The sequence below is a fragment of the Oryx dammah genome, unplaced genomic scaffold (genome assembly GCF_014754425.2).
Source record: "Oryx dammah isolate SB20612 unplaced genomic scaffold, SCBI_Odam_1.1 HiC_scaffold_14, whole genome shotgun sequence".
Lineage (NCBI taxonomy): Eukaryota > Metazoa > Chordata > Mammalia > Artiodactyla > Bovidae > Oryx > Oryx dammah.
In genome coordinates, this window is record NW_024070198.1 from 26,448,439 (window position 1) to 26,463,639 (window position 15,201).

Below are 15,201 nucleotides of genomic sequence, written 5' to 3' on the forward strand. Positions count from 1 at the left end.
ACCTAAATGATGGAGAAATATCAACATTAATGAAACCCCACATGCCCCAGAGAAACTCAGCTGAGCCCCACAAACTATTATACTAACATCCACGGGACTTTAAAGCCACGATCCTTGGGATACATCTACTGTATTTATAGATATAGCCTGACAGTAAAATTTCCACTTCAAATAAAGCTGATAATGAAACCTTTATTTGATGGAGGCCAGGCTTAACTCTGGCAAGGATATTGTGTGTTATTATCTCAGATTTGCAAATAAGTCCCACACATGTCATATGCAACAATCTCACTGACAGTATATTAAACATTCAAGACTTAGCGGGCAGATGCCAGGCAAGCTGCTTTAGCTGGATGACTTGAACAGTGATCTACATAGCAAACTGATCTAATTAATGTTTTTATTTGAAATGTGCAGAATTATCTACTACTATCCTATGGATAGACCATGTGACCCAACAAATGTAGTGGACAGAACAGCGCAGGGTGACCATTCTCTGTGTTTTTGAACCAGTTTGAGGAGGAAATGCAGTTGCATTTGCTTTCTGATGTGTGCTGGATGCCACAAATGTAAGTAAAAGACACGTCTATTTAAAATGCCTTGGAGGCACATATTATTTAGTCTTATCTTGCAGTGAGCCATATTAAATAGAAAATAATTATTCTGTTACATAAGTAATATGGGCCATCATACTCCATCTCGTAAGACTTTCATTCAACAAGATTAATTAACCTTGGGATTGTCTATAATTTTTTTTATCAGGACTTGCACAACTTTCATTTATTTGTTTCATTTCCAAGTGGAAGGTGGTAACATGCCTTAAAACCGGTCTCCTTTTGCCTCCTTTGAGCCCCTCAGCTCCACCATCAAATCCATGTGAGAAAATGTAAGTGGTGAAAACATTCAGGTCTCAGCGTGGTACCCTAGGTGCATCTTGCTTCTGCTGTCACCTCCTGCTACAGGGGAAGACATGCCACTTCTGAAAGTGTCTCTTGCCCTTCCTTAGCCTCTGTGAGCCTCTGTGTGCTTTTCTCTCCAGCATGAAAGGCTGTTTTCCAGGTTCACCTCATCTTCCTTGACTGTTATTCTAAGGCACATCTGAAATGTCACTTCCTCCATTACCTAGTTCCCAGTTACACCAGGAAAATTTTTCTCTTCCTACCACAAATATTTCTTTTTTAAAATATAAACCCTATAACAGTGTGCTAGAGTTATTTTTGTCTTTCCCCGTGTAAAAGCACCCACCCCCCTACATCAAACTGAGAGCCATGGAGGAGTTTTGCTTTAAACACTTTATATTCATATGTATAAATGAATAAAATAGAGCCTGAGCTCTAACATAATAGATATTCAAACACTGAAAGAAGGAATGGGGGGAAGGTAAGGGGGGAGGAAGATAGGGAGAGTGTATGATGGTCTGTGAGCTCTTCGAAGTAAGTAAATTAATCACTATCCTATGGGCATCCCCAGAACACTTCTCATTTGACCTTATCTTCCAACTCCGAGTCTGAGGCTTAGCCTGATTAGTCTCTGTTCATCTTAAAAAGTCTCCTAAGGCCCTATTATCACTGTCAGTAACTTTGCTTTGATTGACACATGGCCTAAAACTCAGAGCCCCTACGCCTGAAAAATTAAACTCTGTATTTTTCTTCTCCCAGGAGGCAGAATGGTCCCAGCAAGGGTTTTATAATTCCCCCCAAAGACACAGAGGACATGCACTTGGTCATTTCACCTGGTTAGAATCTGAACATGGGAAGATGTGACACTTTCACCATCGTTTCAGTCATCCACTGTAGTGACTGCTTGTCCACGGTTGGTAGCACTCCACTGCCCAAAGTGAAGCATTGACTGGGTTCAATCAACCTCTACTGATGAGACCACAGTCATGAACACTAAAAATAAAGACAAGCTCCCAACAACCCTCAAACCAGAAAGCTCAGCAGGTAACTGGTTTTTGTAAATTATTACTAGGTAGTAACATGTTGGTCACTTCCCTCCTTAATGGCTGCAAGTTTCTTCCTTGAAATGACCAACATCTATGATGCTGGCATCCCATAAACAGTGGTGCACTCCCCTGCAAACTAAATAACCTGCTTGGCTTGTGGTTAGTATCAACAGGACGCAAAATGATTATTCTGTATCTAGTTTCATCTTTCCATGTGCTCATGACCTCAAATCAAAATCTCTTAAGATCTTTTATTATCTCTAAAGGCAGGAGCTGTTGTTTCAAGTGACATGTTCCTCTTATTAACTAATGAAAAGAGACAGGGACAAAACAGAGTCCTTTGTCTCTCCAAAATCTACCGTGGCTATCAACTTCCTTACCTCGCCTAAGATTTTCCCAGGTATAGTAAAACTGCAGTAACAAAATAAAACTTTAAAGTCAGACCACAGTTTTTATTTGCTGATGTGCTCGTCCTTTTTCCTGGAGGCCTAAGGGTGCCTCTTAGATCTTCAGTCACAGATTATAAAGAATTATTTTTGCTTTTACTTTGTGGCACTGGTGAGTTCTCAAGAGCGGAAGCCAAACAATGTTAAATGTTCACAGAGGTGCTGGTTTTAATGGTGCTGTCATTGACCAGACCCTTGTGGAAACACATCACTGCAGATGACCTGCAAAATATCATTTTCTAGCTCATTTATGCATTTTAGTTGGAGCTGTAGAATTGAATGGTTTTCTGTATGTTTTAAGACCAGTTGTTGGGCTTAATGATGATGCTGATGACAATAATGACAATAATGACAGGTGGTTGCCAGAGACTTTGGGGAATGGAAGAATGGGGAGAAAATGATAAAAATGCACAACCTTTCAGTTAAAAGATGAATAAGGTCTGAGGACCTAATGTATAACACGGTGACTATAATGAAGAACAATGTATTATACAATTGCAGTTTGCTAAGATAGTAGAATTTAAGTGTTCTTACACATCACACACACAAAAGATAAACATGTGAGGTAATTAATGTTAACTCAATTATGGAAATCCTTGATGATCTCATATTTGAAGTGAGATCTCAAAAATGGCATTAAGAATCTCTACCCAATCATGTTAGTAGCTCTGATTTCAGGTATTAAGCACAAAGGTTTGGGCAGCTTTGCTTTATGCTTCCAGATTGCCCTGTACCATCCCCATCATGGTTCATAATGATTTGCTGGATCTCTTTGCATAACTGCTCCTCTTACTTCACTGAGCTCCCAAAAGGCAGGCACTCTGTTTTTATCACTACTTTCTCTGTGCTTACCAGAGCATAGAGAAGAATGTTTCCTCAACAGATATATAGAAATGTTTACACTGGTCAATATTTACTATAATATCCAATATTATATTGGGTTGTTCAATTCTGGGACTCTGAAAGAATCTCTCTATGAAAATGAGATGAAAAATATTGGTGCAAGGTCCTTTAATTACATAAAAAGACAGTAGGTGGCTATATCTTGTATATTTTTATATTGTCTTTATGTCTAATTGGGAAAATGAATTCCCTTCTGGAGCTGAATTTCAATGAAATTAAGGAATATCTTCATGCGTGTTTTGCACGTATCGGCACCTCTGCCTGGAATGACCTCTTACCCTTCTTCTACCTTCTTAACTCTTATGGTTTGTGGCTCTGCTGCATATGAATGAAGTTGAAAACTATTTCCCCAGTGGGGGTGCCACTTAAACTAAGTTGGTTATCCCTTCTGAGACATCCAGAACTTTGCACATTCTTTTGCATAGCACAGATTAGGCCATGTTTCAAATGGTGACTCATTTGCTCTTACTGATAGACAAGCTCAAACTGTGCTAGGTACCATGCATGCCATACCTAGATATTCAATAAATGTTTACCAACTGCTTTTGAATAATGAAGTACACAGCAAGCCATATCAGCATTTCTCAGTTTATCTGCATGTTTGACATTCAGTTACTTAACATCTTTGTGCTTTTATTTTTTAAGGATAAAATGAGACTAAAATAAGTTTTCCTAGAATGTACATCTAAAGCACTTAAGAGATTCCTGGCTCACAGCAAGTATGTGTAGATAGATGGGGGATATTAATCCTCATGTGAAAATTAAAATTCATGTTGGTAATAAAAGCTTCTTAGGTTATCATGGGTACCTCATTAACAGAAATGATTTCTCATCATGAATCAACAGACAAAATGAAAGAGTCAGTAGCCCAGAGATCAACCATATGAATGAATGAATTCTCTTATTTATTTATTGAAATATTCCAATGTCCTCTTATGTGGTAAGAACAAGGGCTACAGATTTCCTAGCTTTACATACAGCTATGGCAGAGACAGTAATCCAGTTAGACAAAAGTTCTAATATTCAAATTGGTATTCGAAGACATAGGAGAAATGTCTGCAGGAGAATGTTCCATAAGCCTTTAGAGTAAAACAGATTGAATTTTCATGGATATGTAATGATATGATCAATCGCTAGAGGGAGTGGCAGAGCATTCTCCTTAGAGATAAATATCAAGTAAAAAGGCAGCAGGTCAAATAGAAGTTGATCCACAGAGGTATCTACTAGTATATAAACAGTAAACATGGCTAAGTTTTCACAGTAGATCAACAGAAGATAAAATGAAAATTTAGGCACTGTGTACATCATGTTAGGACTTCCTTGGTGGCTCACTGGTAAAGAACCCACTGCTGATACAGGAGACATGGATTTGACCCCTGGGTTCAGAAAACGAAGATCATGGCATCCGGTCCCATCATTTCATGAGAAATAGATGGGGAAACAGTGGAAACAGTGTCAGACTTTATTTTGGGGGGCTCCAAAATCACTGCACATGGTGATGGCAGCCATGAAATTAAAAGACGCTTACTCCTTGGAAGAAAAGTTATGACCAACCTAGATAGCATATTCAAAAGCAGAGACATTACTTTGCTGACTAAGGTCCATCTAGTCCAGGCTATGGTTTTTCCTGTGGTCATGTATGGATGTGAGAGTTGGACTGTGAAGAAGGCTGAGCGCCAAAGAATTGATGCTTTTGAACTGTGGTGTTGGAGAAGACTCTTGAGAGTCCCTTGGACTGCAAGGAGATCCAACCAGTCCATTCTGAAGGAGATCTGCCCTGGGATTTCTTTGGAAGGAATGATGCTAAAGCTGAAGCTCCAGTACTTTGGCCACCTCATGTGAAGAGTTGACTCATTGGAAAAGACTGTGATGCTGGGAGGGATTGGGGGCAGGAGGAGAAGGGGACGACAGAGGATGAGATGGCTGGATGGCATCATGGACTCGATGGACACAAGTCTGAGTGAACTCCGGGAGATGGTGATGGACAGGGAAGCCTGGCATGCTGCGATTCATGGGGTCACAGAGTCGGACACGACTGAGCGACTGAACTGAACTGTACTGTACTGTGGGGAAGATCCCCTGGAGAAAGAAACAGCAATCCACTCCAGTATTCTTGCCTGGGAAATCCCATGGACAGAGGCGATTGGAGGGTTACAGTCAATGAGGTTGCAGAGTTGGACATGACTTTGCAACTAAACAGCAACAACATCATGTCAAGGTTTTGTATTTGATCCTAAAAGCCACAGGATGGCACTGAAGAAAGTTATGCACATAAGTTTATAAATGGCTCCAAATAACTTGTGTCCTCATCTATCCATGTGTAGGTCTCTCTGCCCAAGGAAGGTGAAAGCCCTCAGGACATAGTAGACTCAGCTGTATTGATACAAACAAGATCAAGCCAGAATCCTGCATCTATGCTTCCAGTATCTTAAGCCAGTGCTCACATTTAGGAGCCATTTTGGAATAAAACCTAAGGATTATCATAGTCAAGAATGCAAATAAAACACTCAGTCTGATATACTGCGCTGTGAAGTTAGCAGTGAAACATCAGCCTTCTGAAATACAATCAGCCAAATGCAGCCTTTGTAGACATTTTCTACAGAGAAACTCAAAAATGTCACTAGTTTATCATTCTCCTGGCATTTTGTCTGAGTTTATACCAGTTTAATATACTACTCAATAAATGTCGTGGATCCACAAAATGTACTGATGGAGATAACCACGGAGCAAGTATTAAAAAATAAACACTATGATGGGAGAGCACCTATTTATTCAGAGTCAGATTTGCAGCTAATGGCCAAGGGAGGAGTCAGGAGGGATCTGCAGAGAGACAGAGGCTCAAGAGTTAGAGACACCTGCCTTCCTCCTTTTTGTTTTAGAAGAAGCATTCATGTTCCCGCAGGCTTCCCATAAACAAAGCGAGTGGCCCCATCTACTGCTGGGAGCAGCAGCAAAGTACTGGCCTGTATTGGCGGCTGGACCCTCTGGTCTCTTCTGTAGTCAAGGGTTTCCTCTTCACATAACACTACAGTTAGGCTCTCAGAGATAAACACCATCAGGCAAGTCCTGGTTAAAGCTATAGTTTTCACTCCTAAACAAAGCAGCTGGGCCTGAGGTCTCATCTTATGGGAGAAATGAGCTAGGAAAAAATAAAAAGTATCTTAAAGGTGGCATTTAAACCTCTCCTGTAAGCCTGAGAAACATGCTTGCTTGCTTTTTTCTGATCTCCACATGGTTAACTGGTTTTCCAGAAACACTGGTCAGTCAGTCAGTTCAGTCGCTCAGTGTCCGACTCTTTGTGACCCCATGAATTGCAGCATGCCAGGCCTCCCTGTCCATCACCAACTCCCGGAGTTACTGAAACAATGGTAGCTACTACAAATAACAAATAAATAGAAGCAGACAAATAAAAATGCTGCTTAGTTTATTAAATGCATAATGGCTACAAAGGATCAGCATGGCCAACACCCTTAAGCTCTTTACAGTCTGCATTTTGTCATTCCTACTTCCCAAATGAGAAGTCTGACCATTAAGTTATATGACATTTATAACAAAATGCAGGGGAGAGAGACAGAAAAAAAGAGAGCAAAGTGAAGAATAGGATGTCTGACTCAGAATGAGGGAATACATAAAGCTCAGGAGGGAAGTGGGAGGTGAGGTTTTGTTACACAAAGTGCTCAGTAGAAAGAAAACAGAAAGTTGAAAGAGAAATTAAAGGGCTTCGAAGTAAGCACGGGTCTCTGCAGACATCAACCGGTCTTCTAAACTGGTTGGGACAAACCATTCTTCTACAGTTTCCCTCCTCTTTCCCACTTTCCCATCTTCTAATGTAATGACTTGACTTCCTACTCCATTGGTTGAATTTCCTCTCTCCTTCCTATTTCCCCACTTTTACGGTGCCTCCCCATCTTTGTCTTTGTTGTTTCTGAATGCAAATGAGAAAGTCTAGAGAGACACCAGGGAACATGACCAGATCATGAGCCTGATCCTGAAACAGAAACAACAGTGTCAGTGAGATACAGAGAAAAATACCTTAAATTATCAAAGAATGTGGGATGGAGGTAAAAGAGGAGCATACAGCATTTTTAAGGCAGGTTTCTTCTTGTCTTTTGAAACTATACTGGTAGCATACCCTATGTATTTTTAGCAACTTGTTAATTTTACTCAACGATGTATCTTAGAGACTGTTCCATGCCAGAACACAAAATTAATGAGAGAGATCTCTATTTTATTGCAGCCTATTAAATGAAAATACCGAATTTATCTATCTTCTATTGACTAGCTCAAAGTCAAAATGCATATAAAGGTAAAACAAATGCTACTGGAGATGTACATTCAAAATTCATAATGGAAGTCACCTCTGGAATTTTTAGAATTGTAGAGAAATAGTCAAAGGGATCAGTATACTTATCAGTAATTTATTTAACAATAACATGGAAGATGTATTTATGCGTTATTATCAATAGTAATAAACCAATACTATTAATAAAAACAAGAAAATTTCTACAGTCAGGAAAGGAAGAATAAAGTGGATGTAATTAATGTGTGCAAATGACAAAGGGACAGAGGGGGAGATAAGTGGTATTTGCATGAGCAGGATACACGGAGTTTTCTCAAATTTCAGGACACTTACAGCTTGTATACAATCTTAAGAAAGAGTGCTTGGAAGGCTAAAGTTGTGATAGTATAAGAGGAAAAAAATGCCAGGGATACCAGGAGGTGTGTATTTATGCCCACTGTAAATTCAATGAGAAGAAGGTGTAAAGGTCCTGATTCGGACTGAAGGGACTGCATTAATGGGAAACAAGAAGAGGAGAGAACTTCAATTCTCCTTTATTTTCATATTTGTTACAGACAGAGAACTTCAGACCAGAAGGCAGAAAATGAGCGTCAAGGAATGGAAACCTGACTAATTTGCTGCTGAAGACAGTCTGACCCAGAGAAATTATGTTCCATAAGAGAATACCAAGGGCAGAAACCTCCAAATTTTTGTTTGAACACATCAAGCAAGAGGAAATAAAAAAAGAGCACATACCCTGCCGGGGTCCAGCCCCAGTGGATCCAGGGTAATTTGAAGGTGGGGACGGAGTCGGCGTCCTAGGAAAAAACTTATTTAATTACAGATATAGAGAGAGATTGGAAAATTAGCAGAGAAAAGGAGGCTGAATAACTGCGTTTATGTGGAATACCAATCACCACCTACGTAGGCCACAGGCGTCTTTCTGTTCTCCTGAAGGAGAGGAGGCACTGAGGCCTCCCCGGTCCGATCTTAGAAGCCCAGGCAAAATTAGCAGGCTTGGTGAGTACCCACATACCAGATGGGAATTCAGCCAGAAAACAGTAGGAAATATTAGTGGAGAAAAAGAGGCTGAATAACTTGCTTTACATGGGATACCAATAAAACTCCAAGACAAGGAATTTGCACCATCTACGTTGGGCCACCAGCACCACCTGAATATTGGAAGGTGTCCCTCCTTGGGCTCCTTCTCACGTGGAACTTAAAAGCCAGGGCAAGTAAGTAGACATGGCAGGCACCCACGCTCCAGATGGGAATTCAGCCAGAAAAACGGGGAGCAAGAAAGAAACGACATGGGGGAAATCAGTCTTTCCAGAAACTGATCCGATTTCTTTATTTATTAGGTTTGCTTATATACCTTTTGTCATACATAGGGATGAATACAGAGTCACGCGGGGGTCAGCAGTCCTGACCTTTATCAAAATCAGGTGCTTCACATAAATGTGTAAAAAAAGGTCTTAGGGGTTTTACATCATCTTCTGGCCATGAGACCTGCTGACATTTTATGACCCTTTCTTTCTGATAACCAAAAAGCTTTTTTCCAAGAGTTTTTTTTCTTAAACCAGGCGCTACCCTCTGAAGGTAGCAGATAAAGTTGCATTCCTATAGGGTGAGGGTGTAGTGGGTTACAACTAAGAAAGGAATTTATTTAACCTAAGGTTAACATGATTAATCTTAAAGGTTAATACTTATTTCTCCTATATGCTAGTTATATTCATTATAAGGGCAGGGAATATGGAGATTTAGCAGCAAACATCAGCCCAACAAATGAAAACCCTTCACCAATGTTCTCCTTAAGATCTATTTAGTCTTAAGATAGTGATAAAGTTACATTTTTACATAGCAAGGACACAGTGATTTATAACAAAGTACAGTGATCTATAACAAAAGAGAAAATTCATTAACTCAAAAAGTCTAGTATTGCTAACATCAAAAACTACTATATTTCCTTTTCTATATTTCAAATACATTAATATATTCCCAGGTGCCTAAGGATATGGAGGCCTGGTGGCAATCATTGACTCAACAATGAGAAAAGCCCTATGCTAATTAACTTTCAAAATACTCCAAACTCTCTGTGCTGTTTATGGTTGAGAGGTAGTAAACAATCATGTGAGTAGTGGCAGGAGTGTGTATAATCCTGTCACACAAGCTAGTCTGCAGAGAGGTTTGACCTGAGACACCCTTGTCACACCCAGGGCAAAGAATTAGCAGCAATTATTGGCACAACAAATGAAAACCCCTTCACCAATATAATTCCTAACCAACCCACTATACCAATAATTTCTAACTTCCCAAAAGAATCTGCCTTTAGTAATTCTAAAACATCTCGTGCCTCTCACTATTGGGAGGCTGTAAACAATCACATGTGGCCGGATGAACCTGTACAGGCAGGCTAGATAACCTTCAGAGGAGTTCGAAGTTGAAACACTCTTGTCATGCCCAGGAATGTTTATTGACTTGGAGCTGTAAGTTAACTCCTTCTCTGAGAGAGGTAATGGGGGTCAGCCCCCCGTAAAGTATAGGTGAGAGCATGAAACAGTAAAGTAGGCAGACCCTGGTTTTGGGGGTAGATGCTCGGGAACAGGGGGTTTCCTGAGGCTCGATCCACCTTTGCGTATGCCGAAGCCTCCTTCCTCAAGACCTTTGCCATGGGCGGAGTTCCTCATGCTGGCTCCTGGCATCTCTCCCTTTTCTAATTCTTAAAACAGCCAGGTGCAGCTCAGTCGAGAGCTTCTAGTAATAAGTTACTAGTAATAAGTTGTGGAAATGCACTAGTTGTTGTTGTTACTCATTGGCTCAGTTGTGTTTGACTGCCTGCAATCATATGGACTGCAGCATGCCAGGCTTCCCTGTCTTTCACTGTCTCCCAGAGTTTGCTCAGATTCATGCCCACTGAGTCGGTGATGCTATCTAACCATCTCATCCTCTGCCACTCTCTTCTCATTTTGCCTTCAACCTTTCCCAGCATTAGGGTTTTTTCCACTGAGTCAACTCTTCCCATCAGATGGCCAAAGTATTAGAGCTTCAGCTTCAGCATCAGTCTTTCCAGTGAAAATTTAGGGTTGATTTCCTTTAGGATTGACTAGTTTGATCCCCTTGCTGTCCAAGGGACTCTCAAGAGTCTTATCCAGCACCACAATTCAAAGGCATGAATTTTTTGGCACTTAGCCTTCTTTATTATCCAACTCTCACATTCATACATGACTGCTGGAGAAACCATAGCTTTGACTATACAGACTTTGTCAGCAAAGTGATGTCTCTACTTTTTAATATGCTGTCTAGGTTTGTCATAGCTTTCCTTCCAAGGAGCAAGTGTCTCTTAACTTTATGGCTGCAGTCACCATCCACAGTGATTTTGGAACCCAAGAAAAAAAAAATCTGTCACTGTTTACACTTCTTCCCCTTCTATTTGTCATGAAGTGATGGGACCATATCCCATGGTTTTAGTTTTTTGAATGTTGAGTCCAAAGCAAGCTTTTTTATTCTCTTCTTTCACCTTCATCAAGAGGCTCTTTAGTTCCTCCTCACTTTCTGCCAAAAGAGTAGCATCATCTGTGTATCTGAGGTTGTTGATATTTCTCCCAGCAATCTTGATTCCAGTCTGTGATTCATCCAGCCTGGCATTTCTCATGATGTATTTTGCATATAAGTTAAATAAATAAGGTGACAATATTCTGCCTTGTTGTACTGCTTTCCCAATTTTGAACCAGTCTGTTGTTCCACATAAGGTCCTAACTGCTGCTTCTTGATCTGCAACCAGATTTCTCAGGAGATAAGTAAGATGGTCTGGTATTCCCATCTCTTTAAGAATTTTCCAGTTTGTTGTGATCCACATAGTCAAAGACTTTAGTGTAGTCCATGAAGCAGAAGTAAATGCTTTTTTTTTTTTTTTGGAATTCCCTTGCCTTTTCTGTGATCCAATGGATGTTGGCGATTTGATTTTTGGTTCCTCTGCCTTTTCTAAATCCAGCTTATACATCTGTAAGTTCACATACTGCTGAAGCCTAGCCTGATGAGCATTACCTTGCTAGCATGTGAAAGGAGCACAGTTGTGTGGGAGCTTGAACATTCTTTGGCATTGCCTTTCTTTGGGATTGAAATGAAAACTGACCTTTTCCGGTCCTGTGGCCACTGCTCAGTTTTTCAATTTTGCTGACATATTGAGTGCAGCAGTTTAATAGCATCATCTTTTAGGATTTGAGATAGCTCAGGTGGAATTGCAAATGCACTATGGTATTTACATATTCACTTAAGAAAATATACAGAAAATAGAAATCAAAATAAAAGAAAGCAAAAAGTCAGAAATTCTAATACTTTCTTCTCATATCTCCATGAATCATCTTGTCCATCCCTGGGGTGGGGTCACAGGTAACTCACCACGGAGACCATTGCTCTAGACTGAGGATTCCTGGGGCATCTTTAACATTTAAAGATTTATGCACCTACGGACACCTCATCTTTGACAAAGGAGGCAAGAATATACAAGGGATTAAAGACAATCTCTCTAACAAATGGTGATGGGAAAATTGGTCAACCACTTGTAAAAGAATGAAACTAGAACACTTTCTAACACCATACACAAAAATAAACTCAAAATGGATTAAAGATCTAAACGTAAGACCAGAAACTATTAAACTCCTAGAGGAGAACATAGGCAAAACACTCTCCGACATAAATCACAGCAGGATCCTCTATGACCCACCTCCCAGAATACTGGAAATAAAAGCAAAAATAAACAAATGGGATCTAATTAAAATTAAAAGCTGTTGTACAACAAAGGAAACAATAAGCAAGGTGAAAAGACAGCCTTCTGAATGGGAGAAAATAATAGCAAATGAAGCAACTGACAAAGAATTAATCTCAAAAATATACAAGCAACTTATGCAGTTCAATTCCAGAAAAATAAACGACCCAATCAAAAAATGAGCCAAAGATCTAAATAGACGTTTCTCCAAAGAAGACATACAGATGGCTAACAAATGCGTGAAAAGATGCTCAACATCACTCATTATCAGAGAAATGCAAATCAAAACCACAATGAGGTACCATTTCATGGCAGTCAGAATGGCTGCGATCCAAAAGTCCACAAGCAATAAATGCTGGAGAGGGTGTGGAGAAAAGGGAACCCTCTTACACTGTTGGTGGGAATGCAAACTAGTACAGCCACTATGGAGAACAGTGTGGAGATTCCTTAAAAAATTGCAAATAAAACTGCCTTATGACCCAGCAATCCCACTGCTGGGCATACACACTGAGGAAACCAGAATTGAAAGAGACACGTGTACCCCAATGTTCATCGCAGCACTGTTTATAATAGCCAGGACATGGAAACAACCTAGATGTCCATCAGCAGATGAATGGATGAGAAAGCTGTGGTACAGATACACAATGGAGTATTACTCAGCCATTAAAAAGAATACATTTGAATCAATTCTAATGAGGTGGATGAAACTGGAGCCTATTATACAGAGTGAAGTAAGCCAGAAAGAAAAACACCAATACAGTATACTAACACGTACATATGGAATTTAGAAAGATCATAATGATAACCCTGTATGTGACAGCAAAAGAGACACAGATGTATAGAACAGTCTTTTGGACTCTGTGGGAGAGGGCGAGGGTGGGATGATTTGGGAGAATGGCACTGAAACATGTATAATATCATATAAGAAATGAATCACCAGTCCAGGTTTGCTGCAGTATACTGGATGCTTGGGGCTGGTGCACTGGGATGACCCAGAGGGATGGTATGGGGAGGGAAAGGAAGGGGGGTTCAGGATGGGGAACATGTGTATACCTGTGGCGGATTCATGTTGATGTATGGAAAAACTGGTACAATATTGTAAAGTAATTAACCTCCAATTACAATAAATAAATTTATATTAAAAATAAATTAATTAATTAAAAAAGAAAAAAAATAATAAAGTGTTAAATCTTTAACACTGTCCTCCCCAGGAGGGCAGACAGCAGATTCTCAATTAAATTTTTAATGAATGAATGAGTTCAACAAATATTTATTGAATGCCAATAATGTGCCATCGGTAGTTCTAGGTGATGATGATTTAGCAACAAATAAAACAGGCAAATCCCTGCTCTTCATGTTTAGATTTCAACATAGAAGAAAGAGAGTGAATAACTATAAATATATATCAGGTGTATATTATATATAATATACCATTTCTTGAAAGTTGTGTAGGAAAAAACATATGAACTATAAGGGGCTTAACTATATTAGAAAAAAAAATCTCCTGTCAAATGCTGTTGATCAATGACTAGTGTCCATTTGTTAAGTGTGGGATGGATATCACATAGGGTTTGTAAGGCTGTGCCACTGCTGGCATCCTGTTTGTCTAAGAATATATATTGTGTGCCTAGAAACTTCATATGCAACACAATTTCAGGAAAAATAATGGTGAGATAAGAGAAAGGCAGTGTTAGCCCTGAAAGCAATTTACTTGCCTGAGCTCATATGGCTAAAAAATGATACACAATCAGACTGGAATCTGATTTCTCTATAACTCCATGTACCATCTGTAGAAAGGTTGATAATAATATTTCTTAAGACCGTTGTGAAGAGTAAAAGAAAGAATACGTAAAGCTAACATTGTTGTCAACAGTAAACCTGTAGAGATGAAAAGACTGTTAGAGATAAACTAGTCAAAATACTGCATGTCACAATTATAGAAACCAAAGTTTCAAGAGAGGAAATATCTCATCCAAGGTCACACCATTCAGAGAGTGTCAGGTTGAGACTGCTAACCTGGGTCTTGACTCACTCCCCAGTGATCTTTTTCATGAAAAAATATTCCTTTTCTTTTCATTCTTTGTCTTAGGAATTAAAATCACTCTTGAACAGCAGAGTCAGCACACTTTATGGAGGTTTGTTTTCTTTTTCGGGGAGCAGCAAGCCCGCATTTTTTTCCATAGCCAGGAGAGAAGAGAGAGGAAGAGGTAAAAGTGTTTGTGTGCAGGAGCATGCATGTGTGGGCACACTCATGCAGTACCCCCAAGCCTCCCTCCTCAGGGTAAAGATGCTGTGGGATGCCCAACTGAACAGACAGGGGAGATCAGAACTCCCAAGGGAGTCCCCACCTCCACAGTCAATAAAGCAAATATGTCACTGGGGAAAAGCATTCGCCTCTGACTGCTTCATCCCAAGTCAGACTTTAAAACTTTCCTTTAAGAAGGACTTTATTAGGCAGAGAGATCTTGCCTTGAATTAGCAGGTAGTATCTTAATGCCTAACAGGGATTATTTGACCACAAACCCAGAGACAGTGCATGGAGATTCCTGAGGTGAAGAAGAAATAAAAAACACAATCAAGAATTGGGCTTATTAACTATCTTTTTTTTGCTCAGTTCATTGGCTGAGCAATTAAACAGTGCTATACATTAAATAAATTGTCAAATGGGACAATTGTTCCTGACAGAAGAATTTCAATGAACACATATATGAGATGACCAATATGAAAAATTTCCATTAGAATACCACAGTCATAACCGCTGCAGGCAAGGCTGATGGATGCATCCTAAAATTAGTGAGTGAAAAGCACAGCCTCAAAGTATCCCTCCCAAAAGACTTCATGATGATGGAATTTTAACATATGT